Below are 25,457 nucleotides of genomic sequence, written 5' to 3' on the forward strand. Positions count from 1 at the left end.
ATTTTGGACTCCAGGTAAGCTTGCTCCTGGGAGGTGGGGCGGTTAGGTCAGGCGGCAGCGGCAGCGACAGGGGGGCGGAGCGCGGCTGCCACTGGCGAACTGGTGGAATAGCTGCCTTCTCCCGGCTGCCGGGCCTGGGAGCAGCCTCTGCTGCCCCTGGTCACCGTACACGCCTGTCCCACTCAGCTTGCTGAGTGGGGACGGTGCCATTAATGTGCGGGGCCCACGGGGTTAGGGAGGCTGCCGCGCGGAAGCCGGTCAGTTCGCTCAGCTCTCCCCCGCGGAGGAGCCAGGGGCGGCTTCTGCTGCCCTAGTGGCGGGACGCCGGTCTCCAGGTGAGCTTGCTCCTGGGAGGCGGCGGCGGCGGCTGCAGGGGGAGGGGGTCCGTTCCAGGGAGTTGCTCCATTTCTTCTCTCCCGCGCGGCCTGGCCTGAGGGCGACCTCTGCCGCCGGAGATTTGCCTGCGGTCCGACTCCAGGTGAGGTTGCACCTGGGAGATGGGTGCGGTGCAGTCAGGGGGCTAGTAAGGTGGTGGCTGCGGGGATAGGGAGGCTGCCCCGGGGGAGCTTGTGTATTAGTTCCCATGTCTGTGCCGCGTGGCCTGCAGGCGGCGTCTGCTGCGCCAGGTCCCCGGACACCCCTGTCCCACTTTGCCTGCTGGGGGCGGGAGGCAGGGTAGTCAGGGTGCACGGGTGGCGGGGGTCGGGGGCCTGCAGCGGGGGAGCGGGCCCATTTGCTCCCATCTTCCCCGCGGCTTGTCCTGGGGGCGGTCTCTGTTACCCTGGGTTACGGGACACGTGTATCCTAGTCGGCCTGACCCCGGGAGGCGGGCGTGGTACATTGGGGGTGGTGGCAGCAGCGGCAGGTTTTCCCATGGAGCCGGTCCATTTGCTCCCATTTCCCCCCATGGTTTGCCCTGAGGGCGGTCCCTGTTGTCCCAAGTTCGCCGAACGTCCATCTCCAGGTCAGCCTGCTCCCTAGAGGAGGCCACCGTGAGGTCAGGGGGCAAGAGAGGTGGCTGCTGCGGGGGTAGGTGGCTGCCTTGGGGAGCTGGTGGATTGGCTCCCGTCTCCCCGATGGCCTGGTGTGGGAGTGGCCTCTCCTCCCCCAGATCACCAGACACACCTGTCCCATTCAACCTGCTGGGGGAGGGGTGCCCTGGGCGGTGCCTTTAAGGTTCGGGGGTGTCGACGCCGGGGGTAGAAGACCTGCAGCGCTGAGCCTGTCAATTTGCTCTCCTCTTCCCCGCTGCCAATCCTGGGGGCGTCCTCTGCTGCCCAAGAAGCCGGATGCCCGTCTCCAGGTCAGCTTGCTCCTGGGAGAAGGGCGCGATGCGGTCGAAGGGCAGAGGCAGCTGCGATGTCCGGCTGCCCCGCCTAATGGGGCCACTTCTTCTCCTCTCCCCTGACCTGGCCTGGGGATGGCCTCTCCCGCGCAAGATTCGCCTGACACCCCACACCCGGTCTGGTTGCTCCAGGGAGGTGGGCGCGGTGAGATCAGGTGGTGGAGAGGAGAGAGGGGCTGCCCCTGGCGAGGTGGAGGATAAGCTCCCATCTTTCTGGAGGCCTGACGTGGCCGACCCTCGTTCCCAGGTCACGCTTCTCCGGGTCATATTGCCCCGGGGTTGCAGTAGGGTGAGGGGGCGGCGGGGTGTTTGCGGGGGTATGGAGCCTGCCGCTTGGGAGCTGGTGGTTTAACTCCCATCTCTTCCGCATCTTGGCCTGGGGGCAGCCTCTTTTGCCCCAGGTCCCAAAGCACAGTTTCCCTGACAGCTTAGCCACTGGAGGTGGGCAGGATGTGCTGAGGGGGCGGAGGCAGCTGCCAAGGCAGCGACGAAGGGGGCTGTCCCTGGCCAGCCGGTCAATTTGTTCCCATCTCAAACTTTGCTGCCCCAGTTTCGCAGAACGCCCTTCTCCAGTTAATTCTTCTCCTGGGAGGTGGGCGCAGAGCATGCAGCCCAAGGTCTGGGATCTCCCCTGGGGAGGGGCAGAACCCTCTTGTTCCCCTTTGTCTTTATTCTTCAGCGAAGGGGTTACTTGACCCAATTCTTAATTCTGAGGAAGTGTAGCCTGTGTTACGGAAGAGCTGCTGGACAGTGAGGTTTCTGGGTGGGTTTTCACATCAGCTGATGCCCCAGGCAGGCAGGAAAGCTATTACTCAGAGCTTCTTAGTCTGGAGTTGGGGGATGGCCCCGCCATCCTCACCATGCTTTTTAAAAATGTGTTACTCCTCTCTTTTTCCTAGGTGACATTTTAGGTTATTGGGTCACAGATTGCTGGCACACTCATCCCTGTTCTCAAATATCTTTTAAACTTGGGTGAAGTGATAAGTAGGGGAAGATGATTTACTGAAAGGTAAGAATACTTAAACTTGCATTAAAGTTAAATTCTGTCAATCTTTCTCAAATGATTTTTCTCTGATTCTAAATCCACGACCTAGTGAATGTTGTACTCCTGTGTAAATCATTGATCTTCACATCACATTTGTTGAGTGGTCAGCGAGATTTGTTAATTAGATTATTCCTGAAAGAAAAGCTCAGGCTTTTGAGAATTCCTTGTCTGATGTCACCCAGGCAGTCACAGTAGAAGACAGAGCTGATATAAAAATCCCTCAGCTGCCTGAACTGCAAAGCTTCTGGAATTAATGATCCCTGAAATGCAGGTGACACTTGATGATAATCTGGGGGATGGTTTATATGATCAGATTCTTCCAGTCCTGTAAATGTGTTCCGTGGCACCAGCCCTGAAAGAACTGGTCATAGGGGCCATATCACGACGGGTGCGATGGGAAGGCAAGGTCTAAGAGCTGAAATCACTGAGATTCCACACTCGCTAAACACAGACTCCAGAGCCTAATAGTTGTCAGGTTCTGTTCTGGATTTGAGAGTGTGTTCAGACATGATTCTTGCCCTTCAGGTGTCACTGCCTGCGTGGTAGTAACCTTTACATAGATCTGGGGATAATGGCAATTACGTAGATGGGCTGTTACGGTACTCAGTGTGCCCAGGCTCGCTCTTCCAGGCACTCGTGGGACTAACGAGTCATCTTATTCAATCATTCACTAATTTATTACCATTGAATTGATCATTTGTCCCACAGTATGTGAAAGAAGGTATCAGGAAGCTGAGTTTTGTCCCCTCTCCTATCACTGATTGTATCTGTCAGTCGGGCGCCTTGAGTATGCATTGTGAAATGGTGGTATTTCTTGCCCAATGGGGCTGCACTGTGAGTTTTGAGAATCAGGGGAGTCACGTGGGTAGGACAGCACCCTGACACACATGGCCACCCCACCACATGAGACAGCATTGTCGATGCTCAGGTGACCCGATGTAGACCGCGGTGCTAAACCTGAGCATGTTTAGTGATCTTGGTGGCTATGAAAATACAGACTACCCGTCCTTACCTCTGAGACTCTGAGGGTGTGCACAGCAGAATTCTGCATTTTAAGAAGCACTTTAACTAAATCTGATGAAGATGATCTGAGTGTCCCACTGAGAAACACTGGTGTGCGAGACACCAATATTGAGGATTCTCAGGGAGCGATGTCTTTTCAGGATTTTCCAAGGGCCCTCACTTGAGACTTTTGCCTTGGGTGTAATTGTATGTGTTCAGAAGTGATGTCTTTCACTTCCAGTGCTTATCAGCATGCTCTGTGCAGGGATTTGCTCTCAGTAGATGGCAAAAACTATGATTCTTCAGGTCACCGAGCTAGAGTGTGAGCGATATTTTATTTTGGTTTTCTTTATAGCAATGCAGAGTCTCCCGAGAACAGATTCAGACTGAACAGATTTGTGTCAGAATTTGGGAGACCGCTGGTGCCCAAGATGTTCTCTGGCAGGTCAATGACGAATCTAGGTCCCTCTTTCACTGCTACGTCAATGAAGTGGGCCACTTCAACAAGGCCAAACCTGGTATCCCAACCATAGCCCTTGACAGTGATGTTCGGCTCCAGGAAGCCATCAGATGCAGCAGGTGGCCAGAGGAGGAGCCGAACGTGCTCATGAAATGTGACAACCACAACTTCATCAACACGGACCAGAACTCTTCCTTTGGGGAAGATGATCTCCTGACTTTCGAACCACCGATTGTTCTAGAAAATAAGCCAGTTGCCCAGACCCCACACAAAGACTTGAATTGAGAAACGTGCTTTGTCAGGTGTCTTTTTGAAGATATGAATTCTGTCTTTGTATGGCAGGAATTCCCCTTTCACAAAATTGTATGTGTTTGTGTCTGAGAGAGATAAATGGAGACAGACAGAAAGACGAAGAAGCAGAAGAGAGCCCCCTCAGAAGAGAGCTAGTTAAGGTGAGTTTTGTGTCATTAAAAAATATTTGGGGTTTTGGGGGGAACAAAGTATTTACACTGTCTCATTCTCCACGTTGGAAACCACACTCAGTGTCAGCATCCTTGAACAGGGGTTGGCACGGTGCATTTTATCTCGCGCTGCCTCTTCCATGTTCTGCCTTTAGCACGTTGCTTTGCCTCCCAGGGCTGCCACCCTTTAAACTGTAATGTGAGGAATCTGGAGTAGATGATCCATCCCAGCTCTGCTGTTTTGCAAATTTTTTATTTCGTATTCGGATGAGGCTGGGATACACCCAGAGCAGTATAAACCAGGCCCTACCTCCTGTCTCTTGCTGGGGCATCCCTCAGGTCTGTGCCTTCTACTCAAGCCTTTACTGAGCCCAGCTTTTTTCAGGAGCCCAAGTGCCTACCGGGATGGCAGGAGACCTGTCTCTCGTGGTCACGGTGGCTGAAAATTCTATTGGTTGTGCTGAAACAGCTCTTCTGAGATCCTCCGGCCACCCTTGCTCCAACCTGAGGACAGCCCTACCGTTCCTTTCCTAGGAGGAGGATCAATCCATGGTGCATTTTATGACAATCCTGTCCCCAGGATGCACGGAAGGTTATCAGCTGAGTGAGGGGAAGTGCCTCTGTGTCTCTGTGTCCCTGTATCTCTGTCTGCTCACAGTGCCCTGCCACCGGCTACTGAACAAGAAAAGTGCTATTGACCATGCTGTGTGTTTTGCAGATGTGTAGGTGATGGTCTTGTGGCTCATGTGTGGGCTTTGTGCTGGGATGGTGAAGGGCTTATAAATACCTCATCAACATGTATTCGAGATGGCCTGGTGCCACACAGACTTGATTCATGAAGGCATCAAGCCTGCACACTGGTTTGGAAACAACTTGGTTTTGATCAGTCACACTGCATGCATGACTCACTGCTGATCTCTGGGTGGTTTTTTCATTTTAGATTTATTCACCCAGTGTCTTGCTTAAGCTGAAAAATACATTTATTTCACTAGAATATTCTCAGATTCTTTGTTTTCACACATCCAGTTGTTTAATTCCTTTAAAAATCATTTTGTGTTTATAATGCCTCCTAATATCTATCATCTCTAGGTTCCCAGTGGCCTGAGCCATGCACCAGATTTGATGTAGGAACTGTTCCACCAAAAGAAATCCCTTTGCCATAATATCTTTTGAGGAAAATATTATTCTTTAAGGCTCTAACAGTAAATCGTAGAACAAAGCATGGAACATTTATTGTAGTTAATACATGTTCATGCAAAAAGAAATGATATTTTCATTAAACAATGTTGATTTTAATAAATTTTACTAATGTGAATATTATTATTCATAATTTAAGTAACCAAATAAAACCACAGTTATTTATTATGAAGATTGGAAACTATTTACACTGTCTCTCAATTAGAGGTAGCTTTATTAGAAGACTGAAGGGTATTTAAAAGATGGAAAAATACCCATGATGACACCATCATTTTTATTAACTAAATATCAAGAACTGTGCATGGTTAAGATTTAACCCTCTGCAAGCTGTCAAGTTAGCATGAGGTAGTTTGAGGATGCTGCTAGAAGACAGGAGACTCCCTCAGTATCAGAGACAAAGAACTTCCTTCCAGCACAGCAGGCAGCTTGGGGTTCATGAACATGTTGGTTCCTGAGTTTCTTTCCTTTTGCTGTTGTAACAAAGGACCACAGACTCAGTGGATTAAAGCAATACACATTCATCGTCTCACTGTTCTATTGTGCAGAAGTGCAAAGTCATTGTCAGTGGGCTAAAACCAAAGTGTGGCCAAGGCTATGTTCCACGCCGAGGCTCTAGGGAGGGATTCGTCTTCCTACCTTTCCCAGCTTGCAGAGGTGTTCACACTCCTTGGCCCAGGGCCCTGTGTCTCTGTGACCTCTGCTGCCACTTTACATCTCTGTCTCTGACTATATAGATATAAAGGAAGAGTCTTCTACATCTGGTATGGACCCTTTTTCCTAAATGGACATTGTATCTCTAATTATGTGCAGATTAAAACCCCTTCCTTCCAGGGTGTGGTGGCATCAGCTCACAAGGTTACCACTCTGGGCTTTAAGTGTCCTCTTTTTATTGTCAGGTGGGAACTTCTCTTTCCATTATTAGCACTGTGTTACATTTGTTGTTGTATTTTACCCGGCATTACTGAAAGTTTTACTTAAAAGGGATCCTAATTAGCTCTGTTTACCTGTCTCCAGAGCTGAAAGCTTCAGTTCTAGAGTATCTGTTTGATTTCTCTTAAAAATACATTCCAGTATATTTCTCTGGTGAAAGTCTTTACCCTGTTATCTATTCTCACATAATTTCCTTATTTTCTTGAATATATTAAAAATATTTCATAGCCTTTATTGGTAACTCTGATGCCTACATCACCTGGGGGTTTGCATCCTTTGTCTAATGTTTCTTATTCTCATATTATCCGTTATATAGTCTTGACATGTTGCATGTCTTGAAATTCTTTATTACATGGCAGACATTGCAAATGAAAAATCCATATGTTATTTTCCGTGAGAGGTTTTCTACCTTCCTGTTAGGCAAACAGGGTGAGGGACTGATCATGTCACTCCAATCAGGCGCTGAGGTGGATCAAGACTGAAGTGCCTTTTTTCTTAAAACAGCTTTGAGGTATACTTAGCAAAGTAATTTTCACACGTATAAAGTGTACAGCTAATACGTTTTGACATAAGTATATCCCCAAGAAACCATGACCACATTCAAGAGAGTGAACATACCCATCACCCACAAAGCTTCTCTCCTGCCATTTGTTGTCCCTCCCTCCCTCCCCATCTCTTCCCCTGGAAACCATTGATCTGCTTTCCATCACAACATATTGGTCTGCATTTTCAAGATCCTTGTATGAATGGATTAATGCAGTATCTACTCTATGTTGTCTGACTTCTTTCATTCAGTGTAATTATTTTGAGAGTCATCTGTGTTGCTGTATTAATAGCTTATTTGTCTTATAGCAGAGTATTATTTTGTGCTGAGTTTTTACTGAAGAGTTTGTTGTGAGAAGTGTTTGGATAGACCATCATTTGTTTCTCCATTTAATTCTTGATGGATGCATGGGTTATTTATATCTTGAGCTATTATAAATAAAATTGCAGTGAATATTTGGTTACAAGTCTTTATATGGACATATGCTTTTCTTTTCTAAAGCACCAGATGAGGAATATCTGGGTTATATGGTAGATAGGTATTTACCTTTTTTAAAGAAACTGTTAAAGACTTTTCCAAAATGGTTGTACTATTGTAAATTCCTTGTGGTGTGTATCAGCTCTGGTTGCTCTACTTCCTTACCAGCACTTTGTAAGGTCGGTCTTTCTAATCGTATTCATTCTTGTATGTATGTGTACTAGTATCTCACTGTGGTTTTTAAAAGCATTTCTCTAATGACTAATGGCATCTTTAATCAGCATCTTTTCATATGCTTATTATCCATCTGGATATCTTTACTGAAGTGTGTTTTCTGGCCTCATTCATTCATTCAGGTGTTTGCATTATTATTGAGTTTTGAGACCTCTTTATTCTGGATCAGATACAAAGAGAGACCTTTATCAGATATATGATCTGCAAATAGCTTCTGTCTATGGCTTGTCTTTTCATTTGCTTAGCAGTGTTTAGAACAGCTTTGAAGAGTCTTCATTTTGATAAAGTTCACTCTATCACTTTCTTTTTAAAATAGATTATACTTTTGGTGTCATAGCAAAGAAATATTTGCCAAACCCAAGGTCATAAAGCTTAAGCCTATGCTTTTACTCCTAGCTGTTTTATAGTTTTAGATTTCCTATTAAGATCTATGATCCATTGTGACTTAATTTTTGTATATTTTGTGAGGTGTGGATCAAAGTTCATTTATTTTTTTTTTTTGCATATCACTATCTAATTCTTCCAGCACTACTTGTTGAAAAGATCCTTTCTCCACTGCATCCTTTTTGAGAATCAATTGTCTATATAAGTGTTGGTTTAGTTCTGAACATTCTATTCTGCTCCATTATTCTATTTTCCTGTTTTACACCAACACCATACTTTCTGATTACTGTAGTTTAAAAAAAAAAAAAAGGCTGAAAATCAGATAGTGCAAGTCTTCCAACTTTGTTTTTCTTGTTCAAAATTGTTTTGGATATTTGGGATCCTTTGAATTTTTATATGAATTTTAGAATCAGTTTTAAAATTCCTTACATCCTGTTCTGCCAAAATTCCACCCATGTCTTTGGCCATCTCCAAAGCCACATTTTCTGAAGAAGTCTCTCTAGATCCCGGGTGAAAGGAATTTCTGTTTCATCTGTGCTCCAATCACATTTGATAATATTTGATTACATTTATTCATATTTGGCTGGATGTACTTGTGTGATCTTTCCTGCCATATAGTAAATCTCTCAAGATTTGGAATCTTGACTTGGTTCCATCTGTCTGCTGAGAAAACTAGTTCTATGCTTTGCAGGAGTGAGCCCTGCAGTAAGAGGTATCTGCAGCACACATCTAGCTCACTGCTTGCATATCGTCAAGGAATCCTGCAGATTTAGAATTGTTTATTTATTGTTGTCTCCAAGACGGCTCAGCCTTTTTTATTTCTATTGCTACTGCTGCAGTTTCAAAGGAAAATGGGCTAATTATTTTCCAAATATCAAAACATACTCTAATTGAGCTGTGACGCAAATTATGTGCTGCTGTTTCTTAACAACCTGCTTAGTGTTCACAGGTACCTTCACTCATGGAACTTTTGGGAGAATGTCATATCCTCAGAGATAGCAATGCTGTCTTTGGCGACCTGAGCGGTAGTATCTGAACTCACTCCTGCTGTTTTTCCAGTGCCCCCTCTAGCCCTCCTCCAGCCCTCCATGGGGGGCCTGCAGTTCTTCCCTCGAAAATCCTGTTGCTTCTCAGGAAGAATTCCCTATGAAACATATTCATGTCCTTCTTGTGGGGACATTCAGTCCAGAGACCTGACAGCAGTGGAAAATGTTTAGACTGCTTTTGGTAGAACGTAAATTCTTCCATACTTGTTAGAAGCAAATCCAATGAGGAAACTGTGTTGGCATCTAACAAATCAGGATAAATGTCTGATGAGGAAGATCAGCTTCCCCATCCCAATCAGGCGTCATGTTGATGTGACGCTCACCTTGGCTAACATTTTCTCCTGTGAGCAACGTGAAGTTCAAGACGTTATGAATGGCTTTTTGTTTTTCTTCCTTAGTCTTTCCACATTCACTGTGTCTGGTGAGATTATATGAATCCTGCTTATTTTCAGCCCAGCACTAAGCTTTTTAAAAGGATCACGTATTTAAAAGGCTAGTGGACAATTTGTTAGAAGATTGAAATCCTTAGACTTTGGTCCTAGAGTTGAATCTTGGTTACTGGTGAATGAGAATTCCCGTTAAAATTTTAAATTCAGTGATATAAAGTTTTAAAAATAGTTAAATATTAGTCAATTTCATTAAACACTATAGCAGTTATTTACATTTAAGCCTGTCTCTGGGGCAATTTTGCAATGATTCCCTCCCTTTATTGATTCTCTCTTTATCAGAATCCTTGAGAGGTCCCTGTCATCATTGTCAGTATCATCATCATCATCACCATCATCATGGAACTGATTCCTCTGGGAGATTCTAGGAAAATAAAGAGCTGGACGGGGTTATGTGCAGGTCAGTGTGTGCATATAGAGTAAGAACAGTTGTCAGACATTAGATTCAAGATACCCATTCCATTTAGAGAAGAATGTGGTCATGAAATCCTGATGTGCTGAATGAAGGAAGCGATGGGAACAGGGTAGTCAAAGGAAAGGAGGAGGAAGTGAGTGAAGCGGGGAGCATAGGTCCTTGGTTAGGTGATCAGCACATTGGTGAGAATGAGGGGAGTGTGATGGCAGAATCATGTCCCTCCCGGGCCACAGGGTAGCCACCTGTGACGTGTTACTGTACATGGCAAAATGCATGACAGATATTTTAGGACAAAAATCTTAGAGGATTTCTGTCTTCTAAATTGTCTATCAGTTAGCATTTTAAACCCATGATACATTATTAAAGATTAGTGCAGGGGGACAAATAAAAAGGATTCATATAATCCACCAGACATACTGAATGCAGAAAGTCTAAGGAAGAAAAAGAAAAAGTCATTCATAAGTGCCTTGAACCATAAAATGCTCATGAGAGGAAATGTTACAAAGGTGAGTGTCACAGCCACATCCGTAATGACTGAATGGGATGGGACAAGGGGATCCTGAGATGAGACAATAGGGTGAGTAGCCTGGATTGTCCAGGTGGGCCGAATATATTCACGGGGTTCCTTAAAATGGAGGACATTTCCCAGCTGAGTTTAAATTCAGAGGGAGGTGTAGCCATAGAGCAATGTTCAGAAAGGCTGCTGACCATAAAACTGGAGGAAGTCGTGGGGCACAAGCTAAGGAAGGTGGGTGACCTCTGGAAACTGGAAAAAAAAAACAACAACAAGGAAACATTCTCTTCTAGACCCTCTAGAAGGAAGGAACCCTGCTGCTACCTTGAATTTAGCCTAGTGAGAACTGTGTTGGATCTCTGACCTACACAGCCATAAGCTGATAAATCTGTGCTGGTTTAAGCTCTTAAGCTTATGGAAATTTCTTACATTGGTAAAAGGAAAATAACAGTGAGCCGTAGTGTAACGGATTAAAGGTATAGGATGGGGTGTGGAGAGGATTCTGACATTTACACCTAAAAAACAACCAGGTGAAATGGGAAGGTGTTTTAAGGAAGACCTACCTGGCAGGGCTGTTAAGCAGACTGGAGCGAGGTGAGCATTGGAGTTAGAGGAATCAATTATATCTCTACCAGAAAAATAAGGAATAAAATGTAACAGGGCTTCAGTGATAGTGGATGTAGGAATGGAAATGGGCAGAGAGATATAAATATTACTTTGAAATTAGCTACAGGTTTGATGACTGCATGTTGGGGAGACTTAGCCGATGTGTGGACTGAATGTTTGCATCCCCTCAAAATCCATATGTCGAAACCCCATCTCCCAGGGTGATGGTATTGGGAGGCGGGGCCTTTGGGAGGTGATTTGTAGGACAAAATGAGGTCATGAGAGTAGAACCCTCATGAATGGGATTAGTGTTCTTATACAAGCCCCCAGAGTGCTTGCTTCTCTCTGCTCTCTGGGGTATGAAGATATTGGGAAGACAGCCATCTTCGAGCTGGCAATCTTCTCAAGGATACATTGACCATGAAAGTCTCAGCCTCCAAACCATAAGGAATATGCTGGTTGTTTAAGCCACCCGACACACGGTAATTTGTTACAGCATCCCAGACTAACGAAGACAGTGGAGAATGCCTCTGAGTTTGGCACTGATTGACTGGAGAATGCTGAAACCCAGGGAAGTGGGCAGCACAGACGTTTACTCATTTAATCCTGCCAACACAGTAGGAGATAGAGTCTACATATTCCTCGCTACTTAAAAGGTAAGGAAAAAGAGGCACAAATAATAACAATGACAACAAAAACAACAATAATTTGTCCAAGATTCACACAGAACCCCCTGGAGGCAGAGTGAGAATTTATACTCAGGCAGGCTGGCCCAAGAGCCCCTGCTCATAACTAATAAGTCAGATTACCTTGCTTATGTGGATCAGTTTTTTTCAACTGTGATATGAGGATACTGTGTCCAGTAACTTATAATTACAAAATACTTCACTGTAACGGAATCATTAGTCACAGGCCTTACAAACCACAGAAACCTACACATACAAAAATAAATCGTTAGTTCAAGATAACCAATAACGTTTTTAAATATTATACCTGCTGGGCCTTTGCAATAAAATGTCTTTTTATAATTCTGTCTGGCTACAGAATAACTTCATAATCCTGCATGTTGCTGGTGGCTCCCATGTTGGACAGCACGGGCCTAGAGATTTTAAATTACTTGCCCAGACTCGCCCAGGAAGCTCGTGGTGGGATCAGAGCTATAGTCTGGGACTTTTCTTCTTATCCAACAAGTCCCTCATGGAAGTTTAGAAGCTTCTTCTTTGGTGCCCAGCTGTCTAGCCGTATTTATAACAACTTGTCAGGTGTTCCAGCCTGCTCCTGAACATCAGCCAGAACCCACTTCTGCCCTATTTTGTCCAGGTAATACCTTCTAGCAACTTCCATTGCCTTCTTGGCATCAGTTCTTAACTGGAAGTGTAGTGGCTAGAAGTGGAAATGTGTCCACATGACAAGTTTTTCATAAACATAGTAGGAGTGGTCAAGAGAATAAAACGTCAGGAAGATGAGTAGAAGCAGGTCATTTAATATACCAAATGGATACTTTCAATGTCTGTGTTTCCGAGTCCAGGCTTGTTCTGCTCCTGCATTACAGGCCAATAAATCAGGAGACCAGGTTTTGGGGCAAGAAATAGCGACTTTAATTTGGAAAGCCAGCTGAGAAATGGTAGAATATTGTCCTGGGGAACCATCACCCCAAGTCAGATTTCAGTCTCTTCTTATATTCAAAATGGGAAGTGGGAATGCTTGGTTGTTGCAAACTTGGTGTATGAATTCTTTGTTGTTAGAATCCTTTGCTCTTGCAGCTCTTCACCTGGGTCACATCCGTGTAAACCTCCAACAAACAAATGTCATTTTTTATTCTGTAACTTGTTATCTTTATGTGAATAGAAAAGTGTTAATATCCTTCAAAGTCAGAGCCTTGAGAATAGGTTCTCCTGTATATTTCAGGCTCTAGGCAACATTGTTTTACAAAAGGTGCAGAACCATCAAGACTAAGCCTAGGAAACAGGGCACAGGGTTAAAGTCAAAGGAACAGATCTAAAATGGAGTCAGATTTTTTCTTTCCTATTTCAGTAGTGCCATGGAGAAGGCAGTTTGGGCAGCTTTTCGTAGGGTCCTGGAGGCTTTCTCTCTCAGACTCTGTGTGCCTCTGTTGAAAACCCTTCATAGCTATCTGGCCTGCTGGAAAACCACTCCGCCTGTTTTGCCCTGAAGATGTGTTCTGTTTATAACTGATCTCTACTTCTTGGAAAACAACTCAATAAAAACTCAGTTGGTTTTCCACCAGCCATGGGCAGGGGAGAGGAATAGCACTTTATTATTTTATTAAAAAAAAAAAAAAGAAGTCTTAAAACAGCACTGGGCACATAGGAGAGAGTCAATAAATGCTTCCTGGCTGAAATCAAAAGTGATAACTCAGTGATTCCATGGTTGCTGTATTTGCTGAGCTTGCTACTATTTGCTCCATTACACATTTTTTTAACTGAAAAAAAAATACATGCATGTGGTTAAAAAAATTCAAACAGAGCACAAAAATACACAAGTGAAAGAAGTTTTCCCTCATCCTCTCTTCTTTCAGCCCTCCCTGGAGATGCCACTGTTTACAATCCTTTGTGTGTTTTCCAGATATGCTATGCACATTCCGACCTATGTATGTAAATTCCTTTAAAGTATTACTTATTTTTAACTTAAAGGGATTTAAATCCTCAAGTGTCTTCTGCCCTGGTAATAGAAAAGAACAAATCTGACTCCATATTAGATCTTTTCCTTTGACTGTAACACTGTGCTCTGTCTCCTAGGCTTCATCTTGCTTGTAAAACAATGTTGCCTAGAGCCTAAAATATACAGGAGAGCCTATTTTGAAGGCTCTGACCTTTAAGGATATTTAACACTTTTCCATTCATATAAAGATAACAAGTTACATAATAGAAAATAACATTTGTTTTGTTGGAGGTTTACAGGTATCTGACCCAAGCAGATAGCTGCATGAACAAAGGATTCTAACAACAAAGAAATCCTACATCAAGAAGATTGCAAAAACCAAGCTCGTAGGAAAGAAGCCTGAATTCTGACTTGGGGAGATGGTTTTCCAGGACATTAGTTTGCCATCTAGGTCTACAGAATGTTGCTACTCCATGCCCCAACACCTGGTCTCCCAACTTACTGGCCTGTCCTGCAATAAGGAGAATGAATTTGGACTCAGTAACACTCCTATCTTCCTAGCAAGCTGGGCACTGGAAATGAGGGCAGCTATCCCACACCCAGGGACATACTGTGTGCCCTTGATGGTTCCCCGAGGGTGGGGTGTGGTTTACCCAGGAAGGATGGGGACTATGCACCAACACTCAGGCAGTATGCTCCTTCTGGGGTCTGACCTCGTACCTCCCGCTCCCTACCAGCACAACACCTGGGACAGTGGAGGTAAGGCAGAGATCTTGCCTGCCTGTGTCCCAGAGTGTAAAAGGGGAAAATGTACTCTTTCCAAGGTAGTTCTGAGCGACAACACCTGCGGGTGCTTGGTTCCCAGAGGAAAAGGAAACCCAGCTCCACTTGGGGGCAACGGGTGTGATCCCCATAGGGGTTCTGCAGAGGCCTTGGGTGGAGGGCTGGACCAGGGAGGTAAAATATGAGCTGCGGGCCTTAAAGGGTTAGAGAAGTGTGCAGAGGCAGGACTGTTGCCTCCTTCAGGATACCCCCAGAGTTAAAACTATTTCTCTCCATCTCTGCTACTCTCCTCCACCCTCCATTTCCCTGCCTTCTCTCTGCTCCTCCTGGTCATGTCTCTCCCTCCACTTTTCCCCTTCTCCCGTCCTCTTCCCATCTTCTCCGTCCCTCGCTTCCCCACCTTCTCTCGCAGAACTCGGAGAGGATCGCTGGCCCTCCTGCGCATGCGCAGTCATTGCCAGCTGGATCGAGGGTTGGAAGCTCCAGCTCCGAGCCGGGGATCGGCCCCAAAGCTGCTCAGCTCTTTCGCCTGGTAGGACTTATGCTCCTGCCCCGGCGCCCCGGCCACAGCTGTCCAGAGCCAGGAGTGCACCTGCTGCCTCTCGCCCCAGCCGGGCTCCCCTCAGTCCGCGGCTGGCGTCCCCTTCCCCTCTCCCGCCCGCGAGTCCTCTCCTCCCGGGCTGCCTCTCCTCGGGCGCCGGCCCGTCCCCGCCCCTGGGCGGGCTGTGTCCCGGGCAGGCGAGGTCTGCGGACCCGGATGGGGGTGGGCGGCTGGGGCTGGGGCTGGCCTCCGAGCGGGGCTACAGCCCGCCTCCCCCCACGGATTTCCCTGCCCCACGACCCCGGGGCTGCCCTCCTCTCCCTTTCCCTCTCCCTGGGGACCAGATCAGTGGCGTCTGCGCTGCTCCCCCGGCTGAGTGCCTCCGGCTGTAAACCCCAGATTCTCCTGGTGGAGTCGGGAAAGGGGAGCGTCAGTGCTGAGCGAGCTTCCGTCTCCTCCCTCAGTGTTTCTGCCCCAGGTAAGTACCTTGAACACTTTCACGTGTTATGATGGCGGTGCTTGATGTTGTCACTGTTTTTATAGTGAGAGGGATTACAGTGTTGAAAGCAAGGCTTGGTTCAGTTAAAAATGAGCTGAAGGCATGAGGCTGTGACATCCTCCATCCTTCCCTCTCCCAGGGTGAAACGTGTGACCGTCGATGTTAAAAAAATAGTTACAGTCCCTAAATAGCCCAATCCAGCTAGGGTGTGTTAACAGGAACAGCACCACCAGAGGCTTTGGAGACTCAGGGACATTGCAGTCCTAAAGAGCTCCTGGCAAAATTTGGTTTGTTTTGGTTTATTTGTTCTTCTTAAATTGTGGGGCAGACTAGTTGTATAGAGGGAAAAATAATTGTCAAGAAATATTTTTTCATTTAACATCTTTATTGTGATATTGTTCACACACCATGAAGTCCACCCACATAAATGCTACAATTCAGCAGCTTTAGCATATTCACAGTGGTGCAACCATTAATATTCCAGAACGTTTTCATCACTTCAGAAAGACCAGTGGAAATGAATGACCTATCCACCCCTTCCCAGTGCTGGTTCTAAAGAAGTTTCTTGGCTGTTCCTGACCATAAATTATCTTGTTACCCATAAAAAATCTGGTAAGAAATCTAAAAAGAATTGTATTGAAACTGTCTATCAAAGCAAGAAGAATTAATGTCTTTATGGCATAAATTTCTTCTACCCATGAATATATCTCGGACCTTATATTTTCATATTTACAGAGCCTGGCCCATGGGAAGTCCTTATTAATTGTTGGGTTTGTGAATGATGAGATTCTATACATCGTTATTTGCAACTGAAGCCTTTCACAGAAGAGAAAATAAACTCACTGAAGCCAAGTGACTCTCTGATGGTCAGAAAGAGTGACAGCAAGTGCTGGAGTGATCCAGTGGACTTGGTGTTTGTAACCAGAATTCTCCAGCACCTACAGCTAAGGGGATCAGAGTATTCTTTTATTTTTTCTAAATGGCGTTGCTTTTATTTTTACTTATTTTTTAAAATTATTTTTTATTGAAGTGTACTCAATTTAGAATGTCAGTTTCAGATGTACAGCAGAGATTCAGTTATAAACATATGCATATGTATCTACATATGTTTTAGATTGTTTTTAGTACAACTCTTTACAATAAATTGAATATAGTTCCCTGTGCTATATAGTAGGTCCTTGTCATTTATTTTATATTTATTAATGTGTATCTGTTAATCCCCCTTTTCCTGCCTGCTAACCACAGTTTGCTTTCTATGTCCATGAGTCTATTTCTAGCAGCACCGTTTTTCCTAGTAATATATGCTGGTTGGCTGCTTTCAGTTTCAGTAATTCCACCTTATCTGTGGGCATTTTCCTTCTGGTGGGCCTGTGTGTGGTTTGCACACGTGATATAAGAGTTGTGTATTTGGGAGAAATCCAGGCCTCGTTTAGTGCCTGGTACAGAGCACCCACTGAGCTGATGCTTGAACTGGGAAAAAAAACATAGTAAATGTTGGAATTTCCACTAAGGTTGAGACTTCCAGGATTCTATAACCGGTTTAGCCCACCTTAATTTTGGCTGCACCCATACTGGGTATTTTGGTGGAACTTCATGGTATGGTGGTGTAGAGACGGGGCCTTGTATGCTTCTTCTCTTTCCTTTTTCTAAGACTCATTCTCCTGGGCCTTCCAGATCCTCCCCCAGAAGTGCCCAAGGCTGGCTTGGTGCTGCGCTGAGGCAATATTTGTTAATAAGGCCCTTTCCTCATCTCTTCTGAGCCTCCGTTTCCTTCTCTGCACAATGAAGACTTAGACTAGAAAAGTGCTTTTCACTTTCTTTTAAGCCATGTTTCCTTTGAGAAACAGAAAATACAAATCTCTCCTCCCATTCAACATATACATTTTGACACATCCTCCAAGGAGTGACATAGCTCTTTGTGGAAAATTGAAGTGATTGTGATTCCAGGTGGCACAGAAAAGACTCTTCAGACATTTACTGCAGGGAGAGGGCAGGAAAGGGGCAGTTCATCCCACTTTCTAGTGTGAACACTGGAACAGGGGCTTGGGTTTAAATACAGTGTCCGACGTGGCCTCTCTCTAATCTTTTTTTTTTTTGCCTGTCTTTAATCTTGCACAATTTGATAAACCTCTCTCCCTCAGTTTCTTAATGCATCAAGTTGGGGTGATAATAATTTAAGTCTTTTGTGAAACATTATACACATAAGACATTTGTTTCTCGGTAGAAACAAAACCTGCGAGAGAATCAGGGATTTCTTTAAAAAAAAAAAAATCTTGTCCACAGCACTCTGTCTGTGTCTATTTTGAAGTTCCTTGAGGGTGAGTGTTGGGTCTAAAGTCCATCGTGGGACAGGTGGCCCATGGGTCTGTGTGCCGCAGATGGCCCCCTCCTCCCCAGGCCTCTTCCTCTCAGTCCAGGATGAAGTTCCCTAGTAGATATACACAGAGATCTTGTGGAAATGGCTTTTCATTTTATTGTTTCATGAAGAAGGGCTGACATCATGATCTCTGTAGTCAGGTTTTGGTGACCTGAAGGCTATGCAATTACGTTTTTCTATTTAATAAAAAGAAAAAAATACAAGTACAAAATTAGACCTACGGTGTTGGCAGGGGCTCTTAAAAGTGGGGACCATTAGCTTTGTTAGTTTCAGGTGCAGGGGCCTCTGGCCATGAGGACACATCATCGTGCTCTGAAGTTGGAGGGACCAGTGGGCTCAGTGGGAATGTTTACTGAGTGTATCTCATGGGCTGGGCATTGACCTATTTGTACTGTGTGTTCCTTATTTGAGACAGTGAGCTCATTTATCCTCAATAGCCTCTTTAATAAATTAGACATTTTATTTTGAGATATATTGCATATTCCCATGTAGTTGTAAGAGATAATATGGAGAGGGCCTACGGACTTTTTGCCCAAGTTTCTTTAAAGGTTCCATCTTGCAAAGTTGGGATACAATTCAGTAATGACTCACTAACCCTTTGAGGTTTGTGTTATTGCCCTCATTTCTATTCATGATTAAACTGGGGTTAAGAGGAGCACACAGGCCTGCCCAGGTCACCCATGGTTAGTGTAGAGTCGGGTGAAACGTGGGCTTGGGATTTCCAGGCAGTACCATCATGATGCTCTGTGGCAGGGAGCAGCATTCACTTTTCTTGTTTATTCATTCATTCAACAAGCATTTATTGAGTAAACTCTGTGGGTCAGATGCTATCATAGGTTTATCTGATTTTTCAGCAGTATGGAGAATCCGGTAATGTTTCCTTCTTTTTTTTTAAATCTGAGAAAATTAGCTCTGAGATGTTATAAACCGCCCAAAGGAAATATAGCTCATAAATGAGGGATAGTAAATTTGTACAGTTCCTTCTTCTTATGCAGGTGGGACCCTAGGCATTTTACATTTGTAAAATTCCATAATCCAGATATATTCTTGTAAGGCAAGGATTTGTTTTCAATTGCAGTATACTCATGTTTACAATGTTGTGTCAATTGCAAGGTGTTTTTTTTTTCTTGAATTTGGAATTCAAAAAATATTTTTTGAGGGGGGTAAATAGGTTTATTTATTTTTTTCATTTTTTTTAAATGAGGTACTGAGGATTCAACCCAGTACCTCATACATGCTAAGCATGTGTTCTACCACTGAACTGAACCCTCCTCCCCAAAGCAAGTTTTCTTATCAAGTATTCTGCAGCTTAGGAGTTCAAATAAATTGGAGTTGAAATCCAGGTCTTTTGATCCTACTGTGTTTCTTTGCATTATATCCTGCTGAGGGGTGTGGAAGCAGTTCCTTTATTCATTCCTTTATTCAGCAGTTTTGAGCACTGACTTTGCATCAGGGCCTGGCTAGGTGCTTGGAAACAGAAAACAAGAAATGACCCTTTCTACAGAGGTCGGAAGCCTAGACCAAAAGCTGCGTAATGTGATCCGACCTGCGGTAGCCATGTGCAGATGCTGAGGACAAACTGTACCCCCGGCTTTGCTTGGGCTTCCCCTGCCTTCTGACTGGTACACAGCAGGTCACCGCAACCCAGTGAGGCCCACAGCCCGCAGCACAGTATGTACCTCTGTCTCCTCTTCCCTGTAGTCAGGGCCTGCAACATGAGCATCCCTGACTACGTGCAGTGTGCTGAGGACCACCAGACTCTCCCCGTGGTGGTCCAACCCGTGGGGATCATCTCAGAGGAGAATTTCTTTTGCATCTATAAGCGAATCTCCTTGGTGAGGCAGATCATCCCTTGCGGCTCGCAGTGGGGACTCTGTATCCACTGCAGTCACCACTATGCGCCCGAGAATGGGTGGAGCGACTTCCAGACCCACCGCAAGGTCGTGGGCCTTGTCACCGTTACCGACTGCCTCTTGGCCAAGACCTTCGAGAAGCTCCATGTACAGAGGAGCTGTATGGCACCATGCTCTATAACTCTCGGCTCTTTGTCTTTGTGCTGCATGGGGAGGTGGCCGAGCAGCCGCGCACCGACGTGGCCTTCAATTTACGAGGACTGCAGGGTGGTGGAGAAGAGGATCGAGGACTTCACTGAGTCTCTCTTCATCATGCTCAAGTCCAAGTGGCTGGACGGTGCATCCGACAAGACTGGGGACAAGATCCTCCTGCTCTACATCCTGTTTGAGAAGGAGGACTTCGTGGGACTGGACACAGAGAGCAGGAAATTCTACCTGGATGCCCGGCCACCCTGGCTATGTGAAGGGTTTCTTCCCTACATCCAGAAAGGGATCAGCAAGGAGGGCTGTCTTGTAGCCAAGGCGTGAGGGAGGTGAAACCCGCCGGTTTTCAGACGTTTAAAAGTGAATCCGCCTTTGTTTCAGAGAGATTCTTTTAGAGTTATTATGGACACTTACTCCCGCTTTTCAGCCAATTCCCCTGGTGTGACCCCTGGAGTTGCTGTCCAATAGAGTAGCCAAAGCCACTGATGCTAGGAGAGCTGGGGAGGAGGCTGGTCTGAGCTGAGATGTGCTGTAGGTCAAATGCACATCAGACGCTGAGACTTGTCTAGTAAAAAGAATGTAAACTATCTTGTTACTTTCTTTATTGATTACATGTCAAAATGATAGTATTTTACATACTGTAGAATAAGTAAGGTATGTTCTTAAAATCAGTTTCTAGGGTTTTTTTTGGGGGGGGTTATATTTTTAAATGTGGCAACTGGGAAACTTTCTTTACATGGCAGTCATTTCATTCCTGTTGGACAGCCTGTCCTGGGACAGTCTCATCCCTTTGCTTATAGATGTCATGCTGAATCCTGAGACGCAGAATGAGGTGCTGGTTGAGCTGGGGGTGGAGCCAGTGTCTCCTGCCTCCCAGGTCCAGCACCTGCACTGCTCAGGCACTCTCTCCCGGCCTGACACCACCATGCCAATTTAGGACAACAGAAACACTGCCACGGGCTTCCAAATGAGCTCCTTAGGCAGGGAAAGGCGTGTCACAGAGAATGGGGCACAGCAGGGAAAGATTCGTCCTCACTTTGTCCCTGTGATTAGGTCAACGGACCCACTTTGCTTTGGAAGTGCAGACGAGCTCTTCTGGGCTGCCTACCCCCCCACCTTCTGCTCTGTTTCCCTGTGTATCTATCGAGATGTCCCTCGGGCAGAAGAAGTTGAGATGCCTTTGACGAGTGGTGGTCCCCATTTGCTGGGGAGAGTGTGGGAATCTGTGTCCCCCCGAACTACGGCCTCGGGCCTTGAGTCTGGAGAGGGCTCATGGCGGTCCCACAGGTGACGGTAGGAGGGCCTGGCACGTGCTGCCGGGCCTGATGTGGAGGAGGTTTTCTGCGATTCTCTGTGAGTCTAAAATCAGATTCTACTTTCTGGTTGTTGGTAAGTTGGAGGAGAAGATGCCAGAGAATTGATAAAAAGATAGTCCAGACCAGTCCTGTGAGTGACAGGCACAGGGGACCCGAGTCCCACCTGCTTGTGGTGCCCGGCGGGTTCTGGATGAATTTTCACTTCCTCCCCGGACATACTTCTATGTCTTAAGGAAGGGGTGAGGCATGTCATGGCCATGACCTGTACTTGTCCTCGCAGGGCCCCGTGATCTACACGGCTTTCTCCCCTTCTGCTTCTTGTAGATGAGCTGGCAGATGTAGTGGCCTGGGCAAAGCTGAGGGCACAGATGCCAGCACCGTGCCACTCCCAGGCTGGCTCCATTCCCGACACGTGTCACCTCCTGCTGAGTCCCCAGGCATCAGTCAATGTCATTGCATTGGTGCAACGTAAGCAGGGACCACCTTCTCCCCCTGGACAAAATGGTGGGTGAGCAGTGGAAGCCTGGAGCCCTGCCCCAGCCCCCTTACCAGTGCCTCCTATTATGTCACAGGAGGCACTGGTGACATGTTTACTCAACAACTGCTTGGCTCTGAGTCTGCAGACCCACCAGAGAATGCCAGCTTGTTTTTGCCTTTTGAAGTCTGTCCTTGGGATTTGGCGGAGTAGCTGGTTGTGTGCTTAGCCCATAGTGGTTGACACTGTCACCATTGTTTACCCAGAACCTTGTGTACCAGGCATGGCTCCCAGCATCAAAATACAGCAGCGCATTAAACCTCCCTCCTGGTGGGTCTGTCTGTTTTGGTACCGTAAGGGCTCAACCAGCATCTGAACGTCAGTGAGATAACGCGGCCAGTGAGCTCGGGTCAAGTAAGTTCTCCTCCAGTCACTTTTACTCCATTGTTGCTTTTACTATTCCACAGTCATTAATTTTTTAAACAATGCTTTGGTGCAGGAACAGAGCCTAATTCTGTCCTGTTACTCTTGGTGGGAATGAGTAAAATTGTCCAGCTTGAAATGCGACCACATTTTGTAGCTCCAAAGCAGTCTACACGCATCTAGGTGAAGTTTAGGTTTGGGGAGCTGACCACGTTGGGGTCCCCCGGCAACGCCGCTCGCCTCAGGCCCCTGCCTTCCCTGGAACAATAGGTGAGGGTGGGTCTCACCGTCCCCTCATCCCTTTCCTCACCAAACTCACGTAAATTCTTGTAATTGCTCTCAGTTATTTTTGTTCTCATGTGTTTCTAATTTTCGCTGTTCCTCTTTTCCTTTTTCTATTTCCCTTTCTATCTTGTACTGCTCTGTGAGCATGTTGTTGCGTCTGAAAAGTGGGCTGTGCACACCCTGCACTGGAAATAGCCAGATTGTCCTCCGTGCTGTCCCCATCGCTTTAAAAAGCAAAAACTTAATAGTTGCCTTGATCCATATATTATCATAGTCATCTTTTTCTTTTCTAGTTTTTTGGAATTTTTGCTTTGTTAGCACATCCCCACTGGTGTTTGATACCTGTTAAAATCCTTGCTTTGAGGAACCAGTTTGGTCCTCCTTATGTTTGGTGACAAATGCGCCCTTATTAAATTTGTTTGATTGTTTTGAAGAAGTGAGATGTGAATTGATTTAGGCGGCTGCTGAGGGATTTTTTTCAAGGAGTATTTAAACTTGGAAAGTCAAAATCTGCAGCATCTTCCTTGATTCTGGCTTTTACACAAACGTGCTTGGCACGCGGTTCCGGGCTGTCGCTGTGTGACGTGCGTGACGGAGCTTCCTGGCCAGTGGTCACTGGTGAGAAAGTGGCAGGCTCGAGGGTGAGCAGCTGCAGGGGATGCTGTTGGAGGAAGCAGTCACCGGTTTTTTGTTTTTTGTTTTTGCATTCACCTTCCCCGTGCCATTTACTTTATTTTGCCTTCATAGAGAGGCAGGAGCGGGTCTAAACTCCATGCCACTCTTATTTTCCCTTTACGAGGCTGGTTTTTCTTAGTATCAGAACAACATGGCCTTCTCCTAAGTAGCTGGCTCACTTGGATCTTGTGGACACAGGGACCACTAAAGGGGACCGTAGCTTCCTCTCTGCTCCAGCCAGTGGGCATTCAGAGCCGGGTCTGTGGTTTGCCTCAGCAGCCGTGCAGGTCTCCCTGCACCAGCCTTTACTATTAACTCATGTTGGCAGTAAATAGCTGACTCGGTGTCTGTTGCAGCTGACGTCCACCACTGACGGCCGTGTCGTTACTTTGCGGTAGTGAGTCTCCAACACCCCAGTCAGCCGTGAAGTGACCTTGCATTCTCACCCACACCCTGGTTCATCTCACCCGGGAGAAGGGTTTCGCCACCACCGTCATGCCGGCCATGAGACATTGTTTCTCCATTCATGCCCTGGTCCATTTGTGGACACTTCATCCTTCACTGACATGGTCTCGCTTGAGAAAGGCCAGACGTTCTGAAAGAGCCCATCACATTCTGGGGGGGAACAGAACACAAGAATCGCAAGTAGGTGTCTAGGCTATCTGGGTTGGCAAATGCAGGCTGGGATCTGTGAAGGCTGGGCTGCGCCCTGAACACAGGCCTTTCCCGTGGCTCCCGATGGCCCAGGGGTCGGAGTGAGAACAGCCTTGCCTGGGTTCCCCCATCCTCATCTGCTCACTGGCAGGTGTGACTGCTAACAAGGAACTCCCCCAAACCTTGGACCCTTCAAAGTTCAGACCACAGGAGAACATTGAGTCCCTTCTCCTGGGCCTCCTTTGTGAGAATCCAGTGCCTTCTGAGGTGACCAGAGGCAGGAGATGCCTCCCCCTCCAGGGAGCTCTCTTCGGAGGACTGTGACGCACTGCACCTTGCTGTGAGCTTGTGGGGTTCCATCCGTGGTCCTTGCAGAACCAGACTTGAGACTGGCTTAGCAATAGAAATGACAAGACTGAATCCAGGGCAGGGCCGGGGGGAGGAACAGGGGAAATTGAATGTGACCTCAAAAACCTAGGTGGGTTCTGGGTCTGTTACTAAAATCGGGAGCCTGGGAGGTACCTGCCAGGAATCGAACTCTAGAGTAAATGGTGGACATGAGGCATTTTTAAGATTCCATTTGTCATCCAAGTTAGGACTTCAAAGAGGCACTCGGGTCTATGTCCCCGGGGCTCATGAGAAGGAGCCGGAATAGAGATACACGTTGGGGGTTGTCATTCTTAGCTGGTGTTCACAGCCGTGCAGGTGGATGAGCTCATCTCGAGAGGTGCAGACTGAGGCTGAGGCGGGGCAGGGCTGTGCCTGGGTTGGAGGAAAGCCCAGACCATGCAGCTTTGGTGTGTCACTCAGTGGCGTTTGGGATTTTCAGAGCAATGGCATTTATCCTTAAGGGTCTTGGGGGTGGGCAGGGCCACCCAGGAAGAAATCTGAACGGAGGGTTGTGGCCACTCGTGCGCGTCTGGGGATGATGCAGAGGCTGCATGGTCCAGGAGGGGAACCTCCTCGGAAGCTGGAGTCGGAGTGGGGAGTGGGGAGAAGGTAGTCACACTCACCTGTGAGGGAGGGACAGAGGCCTAGGGAGTCTCCACCCTAGCGGACTCTCTTTCCCACGAACAAAAGGCCAACAGACAGAAGATTTGAGGTGAGAAGGGGCGGGCGCTGGGAGAGGAGCCAAAGTGGAGAATGGTGGTTGGACAGTTTTGGAATAGTCTTTCTCCAAAATAGAGTTAAAAAAACCCAGACTCTTAAGAACATTGATAGTGAAGTTGGAGGAGATAGTTCTTTTTCTGGCCTCCTAAAGGTAAGGCATGTATCCGGGAATACACAGAAGAATCGGGCAGTCTGGTCCGGGGGCTTGACCCTTACCAGGGGGAACAGTGCAAGTTTAAAGGGAGAGAAGGGCAGTGGAGGGAAGCTAGTCAGGCCCCGTGTCAGGTACCAGTCGGCAGCACTACTTGCGTGTTGCATTCTCATCCATGCCTCCCAGGTGGGCGGTGGCAGCCCCCTTTTGCAGATTGGGATCCTTCTCAGAGGGGTTAAGGAATAGGTCCGTTTAGCGGCTAGTCAATGCTGTAGCAGGATTCAAGCAGGGCCTTGTCAGACTTCAAGGGCATGTTCTATCTACTAATTCCGGTACCTCCCTGTTGTACCTGGATTGGTGTATTGGGTCAGTTTTGGAGCCTT

General features: G+C 46.5%; 2 long non-coding RNA genes across 3 annotated transcripts in view; both read left to right on the forward strand.

The window, feature by feature from the left end:
* The first annotated feature begins 1,222 nt into the window (after window positions 1-1,222).
* Window positions 1,223-4,005, forward strand: LOC135320835 (uncharacterized). 2 transcript variants are annotated; one of them, XR_010380183.1, is made up of 3 exons: window positions 1,223-1,303; window positions 2,245-2,354; window positions 3,748-4,005. It is a non-coding gene; the product is annotated as an uncharacterized LOC135320835 (long non-coding RNA). The 2 variants fall into 2 exon arrangements; XR_010380184.1 differs by lacking the exon at window positions 1,223-1,303 and adding an exon at window positions 1,576-1,592.
* Window positions 4,006-11,637: 7,632 nt separating this feature from the next.
* Window positions 11,638-25,457, forward strand: part of LOC135320845 (uncharacterized) — a 51,190-nt gene continuing 37,370 nt past the window's right edge. Inside the window, exons 1-3 of the long non-coding RNA XR_010380193.1 lie at window positions 11,638-11,762; window positions 14,924-15,043; window positions 15,452-15,530. This is a non-coding gene — a long non-coding RNA (uncharacterized LOC135320845). The remainder of the gene's footprint in view (window positions 11,763-14,923; window positions 15,044-15,451; window positions 15,531-25,457) is intronic.

Source organism: Camelus dromedarius, unplaced genomic scaffold (assembly GCF_036321535.1).
Source record: "Camelus dromedarius isolate mCamDro1 unplaced genomic scaffold, mCamDro1.pat HAP1_SCAFFOLD_185, whole genome shotgun sequence".
Lineage (NCBI taxonomy): Eukaryota > Metazoa > Chordata > Mammalia > Artiodactyla > Camelidae > Camelus > Camelus dromedarius.